This window comes from Clupea harengus, chromosome 23 (assembly GCF_900700415.2).
Source record: "Clupea harengus chromosome 23, Ch_v2.0.2, whole genome shotgun sequence".
Classification (NCBI taxonomy): domain Eukaryota; kingdom Metazoa; phylum Chordata; class Actinopteri; order Clupeiformes; family Clupeidae; genus Clupea; species Clupea harengus.
This window is the reverse complement of record NC_045174.1, coordinates 22,437,915-22,448,546: the sequence shown is the minus strand read 5'-3', so window position 1 is coordinate 22,448,546 and position 10,632 is coordinate 22,437,915. Positions and strand designations below refer to the sequence as shown.

General features: G+C 45.2%; 1 protein-coding gene across 1 annotated transcript in view; it reads left to right on the top strand.

Moving 5' to 3' along the window:
• The window catches only part of LOC116218607 (nuclear body protein SP140-like protein), a 176,862-nt gene that overhangs the window by 93,339 nt on the left and 72,891 nt on the right, over positions 1-10,632 (top strand). The window lies entirely within an intron of this gene.

Below are 10,632 nucleotides of genomic sequence, written 5' to 3'. Positions count from 1 at the left end.
TGTGTGTGTATGGGGCACCCAGTGAGTGTACGCATATGACATCCTGTGATGAGTGAGTCCCGGTGAGTATGCCTGTGTTTGTGTGTGTGTGTGTGTGTGATTGGCACTCTGTGATGGCTGAAGTACGGTAAGTGTGTGGGTTGGTGTTGGTATAGGTAAAGGTATGTGTGTGTGTGTAATAATCACACGTGGCATTATGTTTCCCCCAGGCTGATAAATTGTTCCCTCACAGAGAAGAGCTGTGCTGCTTTAGCATCAGCTGTCAGATCAACCTCCTGCAGTTTGAAGACGCTGAACCTGAGTGAGAATCCTCTTCATGATGCAGGAATTCAGCATCTCTCAGACCTCCTCAAGAGTCCCCACTGCAAGCTGGAGACACTAAAGTGAGTGTTAACACACAGCAAGAGATCTGTATGGGGGGGGTGGGGCACACCGTGATGGGTGAGGGGTGACAGTGTATGTGTGTTTTCATGGGACCCTGTAATAGGATAAGTATGGTGTGTAATTTAAAAGGGGGGGGGGGGGGGGGGGGGGAGATATTTCATTGGTGATGTGTGTGTGTTTGTGGCACCTTGTGAAATGTGTAGTACACTGTGTGTGTGTGTGTGTGTGTGTGTGTGTTAGGGGGGAGTACCCTTTAATGGGTGTTTGTGTATCTCTCAGTGACTGAGTGAATGAAAGATGATGACATAAAGGTGTGTGTGTGTGTGTGTGTGTGTGTGTGTGTGTGTGTGGGGCACCCAGCGAGTGTACTCATATGACATCCTGTGATGATTGAGTCACGGTGAGTGTGTGTGTGTGTGTTTGATTGGCACTATGTGTTTGCTCAAATATGGTAAGTGTATGGGTTGGTGTTGGTAACAACACTTGACATGTGGACATGTGGATTACACAGTGTGTGTATATGTGGTGTGTTTGTGTGTGTGTGTGATGAATGAATGAATGAATGAATGAATGAATGAATATGTGTGTGATACCTGTGATGACTGGTGTTTGTGTGGCCCTCTGTGATGGGTCAATTATTGCACGTGTGTGTGTGTGTGTGTGTGTGTGTGTGTGGGGGGGGGGGGGGGGGGTGGTATGTGTCTAGCACCCCCTGGTGTGTGTGGGTGTGTGTGCATGAGTGTTTGTCTATGTCTCAATGACTGAATGAAGGTGTGAGAGCGTGTGTGTGTGTGTGTGTGTGTGTGTGAGAGAGTCTGTATATGTGAGTGTGTTTGTTTGTGAGTGTGTGTGTGTGTGTGATAATGTGTTTGTGTGGGACAGCGTGTGTGAGTGCTTATGAGAGAGAGTGTGTCTGTGTGTGAGTGTGTGTTTGTGAGAGGGTGTGTGTGTGCGTTTGTGTGAGTCTGTGTGTGTGAGACTGTATGTGGCACCTTGTGAAATGTGTAGTACACTGTGTGTGTGTGGCACCTTGTGAAATGTGTAGTACAGTGTGTGTGTGTATGTGTGTGTGTGTGTTTGAGAGTGTATGTGGCACCTTGTGAAATGTGTAGTACACTGTGTGTGTGGCACCTTGTGAAATGTGTAGTACACTGTGTGTGTGTGTGTGTGTGTGTGTGTGTGTGTGTGTGTGTGTGTGGGGCACCCAGCGAGTGTACTCCTATGACATCCTGTGATGATTGAGTCACGGTGAGTGTGTGTATGCCTGTGTTTGATTGGCACTCTGTGTTGGCTCAAGTATGGTAAGTGTATGGATTGGTTTTGGTAACAAATGTGTCCCTGTTTCGTGCAGAGTAAGGGGTATAGTGTGTAGTACCCCTTGGTGTGTCGTCTGTGTCTGTGATGAATTAATAAATGAATGAATGAATGAATATGTGTGTGAGAAGGTGAAATCACTCCCCCTTCTCACTGTGGCCCAAAGGGGGAGAAGAACTGGACTCCCCTACCTGAATGGTTGAGTCTGGGTTCCCCCACCTCTGTGGAGGGGTCCAATTGACTCTAATTGGACCAATTTAGCCCTTGGGCGGCCTTATATAAGGTGCACCTCATTACTGAATGAGGGAGAGACAGACTGAACATGCTGTGAGAGAGAGCTGTGTGTGTGAGAGAGAGAGAGAGCTGTGAGAGAGAGCTGTGTGAGAGAGAGCTGTGTGAGAGAGAGCTGTGTGAGAGAGAGCTGTGAGAGAGAGAGCTGTGTGAGAGAGAGAGAGCTGTGAGAGAGAGAGAGAGCTGTGTGTGAGAGAGCTGTGTGAGAGAGAGAGAGCTGTGTGAGAGAGAGAGCTGTGAGAGAGAGAGCTGTGTGAGAGAGAGCTGTGTGAGAGAGCAGTGAGAAAGAGCTGTGAGAAGGTACATACATGTAGACCAAACCTGTGTGATTGGTGACCACAGAGTTGTACCCTGTCTGTTTGGCTTTAGTTTTGGTCAGTTTGTGTGTATCTGATTTGGGGTGATCCCTGTTGTAAATAAATAGCTATTTTTTAAGAAAGCCACTGTCTCCTGCGCCGTGTGTGTTTCCTACCTGCAACCCCATTCAAACCAGCCTACATCCCACATCGTGACAATGTGTGTGCTATCTGTGATGAGTGGTTAGTGTGTGTCTCTTTGCGTGTGTGGCTATCTGTGATTGGTGAAGTATTGTATGTGTGTGATTGTGTGTTCATGTGTCACTGTTGGGGGTTGAGTTAGGGGAGTAAGGTGTGTGTGTAACACCCCTTGATGTGTGTGTGTGTGTGTGTGTGTGTGAGTGTTTGGCTCTCTGTGATGGGTTAATTATTGTACGTGTGTGTGTGGCACCCTATGACAGATGAAACACAGTGTGTGTGTGTGTGTGTGTGTGTGTATGTCTCACTCTTTGGAGAGGGACTTCTCTTAGTGGCTCCCTGTGATGAGTGAAGGATGATGCCATGCAGTGTGTGAGGGACACCATTTGATGTTGAGGAAGGGGTGTGTGTGTATGGGGCACAAATGTATGGGGTGCTATGATGGACGCAACACAGCCTGTGAGTGTGTGTGTGTGTGAGAGAGAGCGTTTGTGTGTGTGTGAGAGCGTGTTTGTGTGTGTAAGAGCTTGTGTGTGAGAGTGTGTGTGTGTGTGTGTGTGTGAGAGCATGTGTGTGAGAGCATGCGAAAGAGAGAGAGTGTGTGTTTGTGTGTGTGAGAGCTAGAGAGCATGTGTGTGATATCTGTGATGAGCGGTTAGTGTGTGTCTGTCTGTGTCTATGTGTGTGTGTTGCTATCTGTGATGGGTCCAGTATTGTATGTGTGTGATTGTGTATGTGTGTGTATGAGAAAGAGAGAGCGTGTGTGTGTGCTTGTGTGTCACTGTGGGGTGCTGTGTCACTGGAGTAAGGTGTGTGTGTGTGTGTGTGTGTGTGTGTGTGTGTGTGTGTGTGTGTGTGAGGAGGAGCTCCCTTTAATAAGTGTTTGTGTGTCTCCATTTGATGTGTTAGTATGTGTACCCTGTGATGAGTGACTCATGGTGAATGTGTGTGTGTGTGTGTGTGTGTGTGTGTGTGATTGGCACTCTGTGATGGCTGAAGTACGGTAAGTGTGTGTGTTGGTGTTGGTATAGGTAAAGGTATGTGAGTGTAATAATCACACGTGTCATTATATTTCTCCCAGGCTGAGGTATTGTCTTCTCACAGAGAAGAGCTGTGCTGCTTTAGCATCAGCTGTCAGATCAACCCCCTGCAGTTTGAAGACGCTGAACCTGAGTCTGAATCCTGATCTTCATGATGCAGGAATTCAGCATCTCTCAGACCTCCTCAAGAGTCCCCACTGCAAGCTGGAGACACTAGTGTGAGTGTTAACACACAACAAGAGATCTGTGTGTGTGTGTGGGTTGGGGGGGCACACAGTGATGGGTGAGGGGGGAATGCAAGGATGTGTGTACTATATGGCGTGTTTGTGTGTGTGGGGCATGTGTAAGGGGTGAGTGCTTACACACAACAGCAGACCACTGAATGGGGTGTTTGATGAGGCAGGTGGGGTGGGGGGGTACATAATGAATGTATCCCTGTGATGACTGAAATATGGGGTGTGTGAGGGAGGCAGATAGGAATGAGTGAACTACAGTGTGTGTGTGTGTGTTTTCATGAGACACTGTAATAGGATAAGTATGGTGTGTAATTTAAGGAGGGGGATCCTTCATTGGTGATGTGTGTGTAAGTGTGTGTGTGTGGCACCTTGTGAAATGTGTAGTTCACTGTGTGTGTGTGTGTGTGTGTGTGTGGCATCTTGTGAAATGTGTAGTACACTGTGTGTGTGTGTGTGTGTGTGGCATCTTGTGAAATGTGTAGTACACTGTGTGTGTGTGTGTTTGATTGGCACTCTGTGTTAGCTCAAGTATGGTAAGTGTATGGGTTGGTGTTGGTATAGGTACCAACACTTGACATGTGGACATGTGGATTACACGGTGTGTGTATATGTGGTGTGTTTGTGTGTGTGTGTGTGTATATGTGGTGTGTTTGTGTGTGTGTGTGATGAATGAATGAATGAATGAATGAATTTGTGTGTGATACCTGTGATGACTGGTGTTTGTGTGGCTCTCTGTGATGGGTCAATTATTGTACGTGTGTGTGTGTGTGTGTGTGTGTGTGTGTGTGTGTGTGTGTGTGTGTGTGTGAGTGCTTATGAGAGAGAGTGTGTCTACAAGAGATCTGTGTGTGAGGGGGGGGGGGGCACAGTGATGGGTGAGGGGGGTCATGTAAGGATGGGTGTACTCTGGTATGTTGCTGTGTGCGTGTTTGTGTGGCACTCTGTAATTGGTCAAGTATTGTGTGTGAGTATGTGTGACAGTGTGAGTTTGAGTGTGTGTGTAAGAGTCTGTTTTTGTGAGAGTCTGTATGTGTGAGAGTGTGTATGTGTGAAAGTGTATATGTGAGTGTGTGAGTGTGATAGAGTGTGTGTATTGTTGAGAGTGTGTGTGTGTGTGTGTGAGAGTCTGTTTTTGTGAGAGTGTCTGTGTGTGTGTGTGTGTGTGTGTTTGTGTGTGTGAGAGAGAGAGAGAGAGTGTGTGTGAGAGAGAGTGTGTGTGAGAGCGTGTGCGTGACAGCATGTGTCCAAGAGTGTGTGTGTGTTTGTGAGAGATTGTGTGTGACTTGGGAAGGAGTTCTCTGTGTTTTCTGCCTCGATTGTGACGCGTGTGCAGGCCCAGGAATTTGAGGATATTGTTGACTTGTCTGAATCTTCATTGATGAAAGCTCAGTTTCAGCTCGGTCCTCGATGTCTGTTTGTCAGACTGTTGTGCCGTCTGGCTACCGTTCACAGATTCTGAGTCTAGTCCATGAGCATGCGCTGTCTGTCCTGGGTATTAATAAGAACTATCAACAAGTGCTTTGGCCTGGATTAAAGACTGCTGTTGCCAAGTTCTGCCACTCTTTCCATCATGTCAACTTAAGGGTAAACCCAATCAGACCATTTCCCCAGCCCCACTCCGTCCTATTCTGGTGATGGCACATCCCTTTGAATGCATAACTGTTGATTGCATGGGTCCACTGCCCAAGTTTAAGTCTGGCCGTCAATTTGTGTTGACCATTATGTGCGCTGCAACCCTCTATCCTGAAGCCATCCCCAAAAGCGGTGGTGAGGGGACTGATTGGATTTCATTCAGTCTGATCAGGGTTCTAATTTGACTTTGAAACTGTTTGCACAAGTTGTGAGAGAAGTGGGGGAGTCTCAGGGCACTTTAGAGTGTTTTCATCAGACGCTGAAAACGATGCTGCGCACATACTGTGTCGACACGAATACAGACTGGGAAGAGAGACGGCCTCTTCTAATTATGTCCCCTCATGTCAAAACATGATTTAGAAAAACTCATTCATGCCTTTATCTGCAGCAGGGTTGACTACTGCAATGGTCTTTTCACAGGCCTCCCCAAAAAGGCCAAACAGCTTCATCTTGTGAAAAATAGAGTTCTTATGAAAATAATTGACCATAGTATTACAATACTTACACAAGCTGCTAGTAAGTCACATAATTGACTTTAAAGTACTGCTGCTTATTCATAAGTCACTTAATGGGACAGGACCAAATTCCAAGTTTCCAGGCAGGTGACCCGGTGCTTGTGTTACTCCCTGTCCCTGGGTCGGCGCTGCAAGTGACATTTTCTGGGCCCTATAAAGTGAGTGTCAGGTTTGTTAAACTGACTATATAGTCTGCACTCCTGATCGTAAGAGACAATCTAGAGTGTGCCACATAAACATGTTGAAACCTTATGTTGTCAGGGCTTCCAGTAATAAGGCTGAAAGGGTATGTACAGCAGGAGAATCTGTACCTGTTGCTTTAGTGACCACACAGACTTACTGTCCTGAGGCAGATGGGCTAGCTAGAGGGGATGCTGTGCTCTATGGTGATATAATGATAGATGAACTACGGTGTGTCTCAGCGGATTCCTGTGATTAGTGAAGGATGATGACATGCAGTGTGTGAGGGACACCATTTGATGTGGAGGAAGGGGTGTGTGTGTGTGTGTGTGTGTTAAGGGCACTTATGTATGGGATTCTATGATATAATCTAAATGAGCACGCCAAAGTTGAAGAAGGGACCGGAGGACGTAGTCAGGTTTCTGGAGTTTATTTCGGCGTGGAGACAATTCAGTCATTTAGAATACAATAGAAGAGAGGGTGACCACACCCTATAAGTGAGAGGAAGGGGGAGACAGTGGGGTGAGGGGTTCACCTGTGGGGGGAGGGGGGTGATAACAGGGTACAAAGGGTGATCGCAGGAAGGAGGCTATCTAGGGGGGAAGGGGTTCACATGCCATTTGTTCAGGTCTCAGTGAGACAGACAGAGTACACATCCAAGAATGAGTTACAGATACAAAATGAGGCTACACTTAGTTACAACAACAGAATATCAATATTTCCGGTTCCATCAGATGCAACAAAGTCTGTGATTGTGTGTGTGTGTGTCTATGTGTCCCTGTTTCGTGCAGAGTAAGGGGTATAGTGTGTAGTACCCCTTGGTGTGTCGTCTGTGTCTGTGATGAATTAATAAATGAATGAATGAATGAATATGTGTGTGAGAAGGTGAAATCCCTCCCCCTTCTCACTGTGGCCCAAAGGGGGAGAAGGACTGGCTGGACTCCCCTACCTGAATGGTTGGGTCTGGGTTCCCCCACCTCTGTGGAGGGGTTCAATTGACTCTAATTGGACCAATTTAGCCCTTGGGCGGCCTTATTTAAGGTGCACCTCATTACTGAATGAGGGAGAGACAGACTGAACATGCTGTGAGAGAGAGCTGTGTGTGAGAGAGAGAGAGCTGTGAGAGAGAGAGCTGTGAGAGAGAGAGCTGTGTGAGAGAGAGCTGTGTGAGAGAGAGCTGTGAGAGAGAGAGAGCTGTGAGAGAGAGAGAGCTGTGAGAGAGAGAGAGAGCTGTGAGAGAGAGAGAGAGCTGTGAGAGAGAGAGAGAGCTGTGAGAGAGAGAGAGAGCTGTGTGAGAGAGAGCTGTGTGAGAGAGAGCTGTGTGAGAGAGAGCTGTGTGAGAGAGAGCTGTGAGAGAGAGCTGTGTCAGAGAGAGCTGTGAGAGAGAGCTGTGAGAGAGAGCTGTGAGAGAGAGCTGTGAGAGAGAGCTGAGAGAGAGAGCTGAGAGAGAGAGAGAGAGCTGTGAGAGAGAGATCGCTGTGTGAGAGAGAGAGAGCTGTGTGAGAGAGAGAGAGCTGTGTGAGAGAGAGCTGTGAGAGAGAGAGCTGTGTGAGAGAGCTGTGAGAGAGAGAGCTGTGAGAAGGTACATACATGTAGACCAAACCTGTGTGATTGGTGACCACAGAGTTGTACCTTGTCTGTTTGGCTTTAGTTTTGGTCAGTTTGTGTGTATCTGTTTTGGGGTGATCCTTGTTGTAAATAAATAGCTATTTTTTTAAGAAAGCCACTGTCTCCTGCGCCGTGTGTGTTTCCTACCTGCAACCCCATTCCAACCAGCCTACATCCCACATCGTGACTAGGGATGGGTATCGTTTGGTTTTTATCCGATACCGGTACATAACCGATACTTTTAAAACGATACCGGTGCCTAAACGGTGCCGGAACCGATACTTTTATAAAAAATAAAAAAATGTTTACGATTGACGACATTTAAGAAAGGCTTTATTGCCAAATATATGAACTGTTTAAAGTAGATTATATATATAAATAAATACAAAACACCTTTTAATTTAAAACTTAAATAATATATGAACTGTTAACAAAAGTTTAGACTATACTTAAATAAATACAAATAAATACAAAACACACACACACACACACTACAGCTTCAATACTTCAGCAATTCTTTTGTTCAATTCAATTTTTTTTCTTCAAATTGAACAATATATTAACTGTTTAAAGTATATTATAAATATAAATACATACAAAACACTTGGCTTCAAACTTTTTAACTTCAAACTATGAACATTATATTAACTGTAAACAACAGTTTATAGTATACTTAAATAAATATAAATAAATACAAAAAACAGCTTCAAACTTCTTTTGCAAAAATATGAGCATATTTGCCTTTGGAGTCAAAAATGTATTATTTTGTTTGCATTTATTTCATGAAATTTCACCATTTTATGATTTGTTTATACCTATCTTTTCTATCTTGTTTATAGTTAATCTTGTTACTTGAACACACTGAGTACGAGAAAATGTGTACTGCCCCTTTAAGAGACTACCGTAGGTTAAGTATAGCTGTCATCTCCGTTTATTTTTCAGTCTTCGGTTGCTGATCTGCCGTTGACTCTTTGCCTTCTCTCCACTCTTTTCACGCAATTGTTTTGTTGCATTTGCTGCACGTCGCGATGTTTGAATATTTTGGTGCGAAATACAGCCACACTTTTGACCGTTTACCTTTCGGTATTTTCTCTGTTAAAAAGGTTGATGGCTAGTTCTGTTTGTGCTTGCTCTGTGAAATGCTGCATGCTCTTCACTGTCATAAGACTGTTGCTATGAAAACACCAATGAGCGTGAGCGACACAGGACAAAGTTTACATTGGGAGCTGGGGCAGTTTTACATGTGCCCCGCGGAATCTGCCTAGCGACCGTGTTCAATTGGCTCAGGCACCGAAATGAAGCACCGAAATCTGCGTTGCATTTCGGTCCGGGTAGGTACCGGTTGTATTGGAACCGGTTCCATATTGGTACCGGTTCTCGGTACCCAACCCTAATCGTGACAGTGTGTGCTATCTGTGATGAGTGGTTAGTGTGTGTCTCTGTGCGTGTGTGGCTATCTGTGATTGGTGAAGTATTGTATGTGTGTGATTGTGTGTTCATGTGTCACTGTTGGGGGTTGAGTTAGGGGAGTAAGGTGTGTGTGTAACTAGGGCTGAACGATTAATTGCATTTGCGATTTAATCGCGATATGATAGAACGCGATTTTCTAACCGCAACGTTCGCGATTGAAAACCGTGTTCTAGTGTTTATACTTAAAATTACTTTTTTTAAATTACTTAAATGCACAGTGGCAAAGCCACCTATTTGTTGTTCTTGTTTCTGTAATGAGCAGTTCAATAAAAATGTAAAATGTGGGAAAGAATATTTTACACTAAATGTATCTAATATTGTGTTGGTCATGTAACTTAAATCATTCATTACGTTTTGTTGGGAAAAAAAGAGGATACAAAAAAAAATCGCATATTAAATCGCAATCGCAATATTTTGGTAAAAAATCGCAATTAGATTATTTTCCCAAATCGTTCAGCCCTATGTGTAACACCCCTTGATGTGTGTTTGTTTCTTTGTGTGTGTGTGTGTGTGTGTGTGTGAGTGTTTGGCTCTCTGTGATGGGTTAATTATTGTACGTGTGTGTGTGGCACCCTATGACAGATGAAACACAGTGTGTGTGTGTGTGTGTGTGTGTGTGTGTGTGTGTATGTGTTTATGTCTCACTCTTTGGAGAGGGACTTCTCTCAGTTGCTCCCTGTGATGAGTGAAGGATGATGCCATGCAGTGTGTGAGGGACACCATTTGATGTGGAGGAAGGGGTGTGTGTGTGTGTGTATGGGGCACAAATGTATGGGGTGCTATGATGGACGCAACACAGCCTGTGAGTGTGTGTGTGTGTGTGTGAGAGAGAGCGTTTGTGTGTGTGTGTGAGTTTTGTGTATGTGTGTGTGTGTAAGAGCTTGTGTGTGAGAGTGTGTGTGTGTGAGAGCATGTGTGTGAGAGCATGCGAAAGAGAGAGAGTGTGTGTTGAGGTGAAATGAACATTTCGGTTGACTGTGCTTAAACAACTGCAAGTCCCACAATGCACCACTAGCAGGTCAGTGCAGCCTGCTCATTATTTTAAGTGGGAACACCTGAGAAGGAAAGGAGTAGTGATGGCAGCCTGACACTGAAGCGCCGGAACGTGCTTCATACCTTAACTACACCAACCATAAAACCACTGCTCCGAAGGTTGCTTTGGTACGGAAAAATCACGTGACATATTACGTGCGAAACAGCAACTGCTTCTGAACCAGCTGAGTGGTTCACAGCGCCACGCACGAAACAGTCAGTTGCCTCGTTTTGAGTCTGAATTGTAGCGCCTTCAAAGCATAAAAAGGTTTCTAGATTGTCATTGTTTTAAAGATTCGTGCCACTGTCTGGCTGGGCTAATTTAGTTGCAGCCTTGGCACATCACCAGGAGAGGTCACTGTTACTGAAGCTTCAAGTAATGAACCGATTTTTGAAACAATGTGCCTAATGGTTCAATGCTTCACCAAAGCTTCAT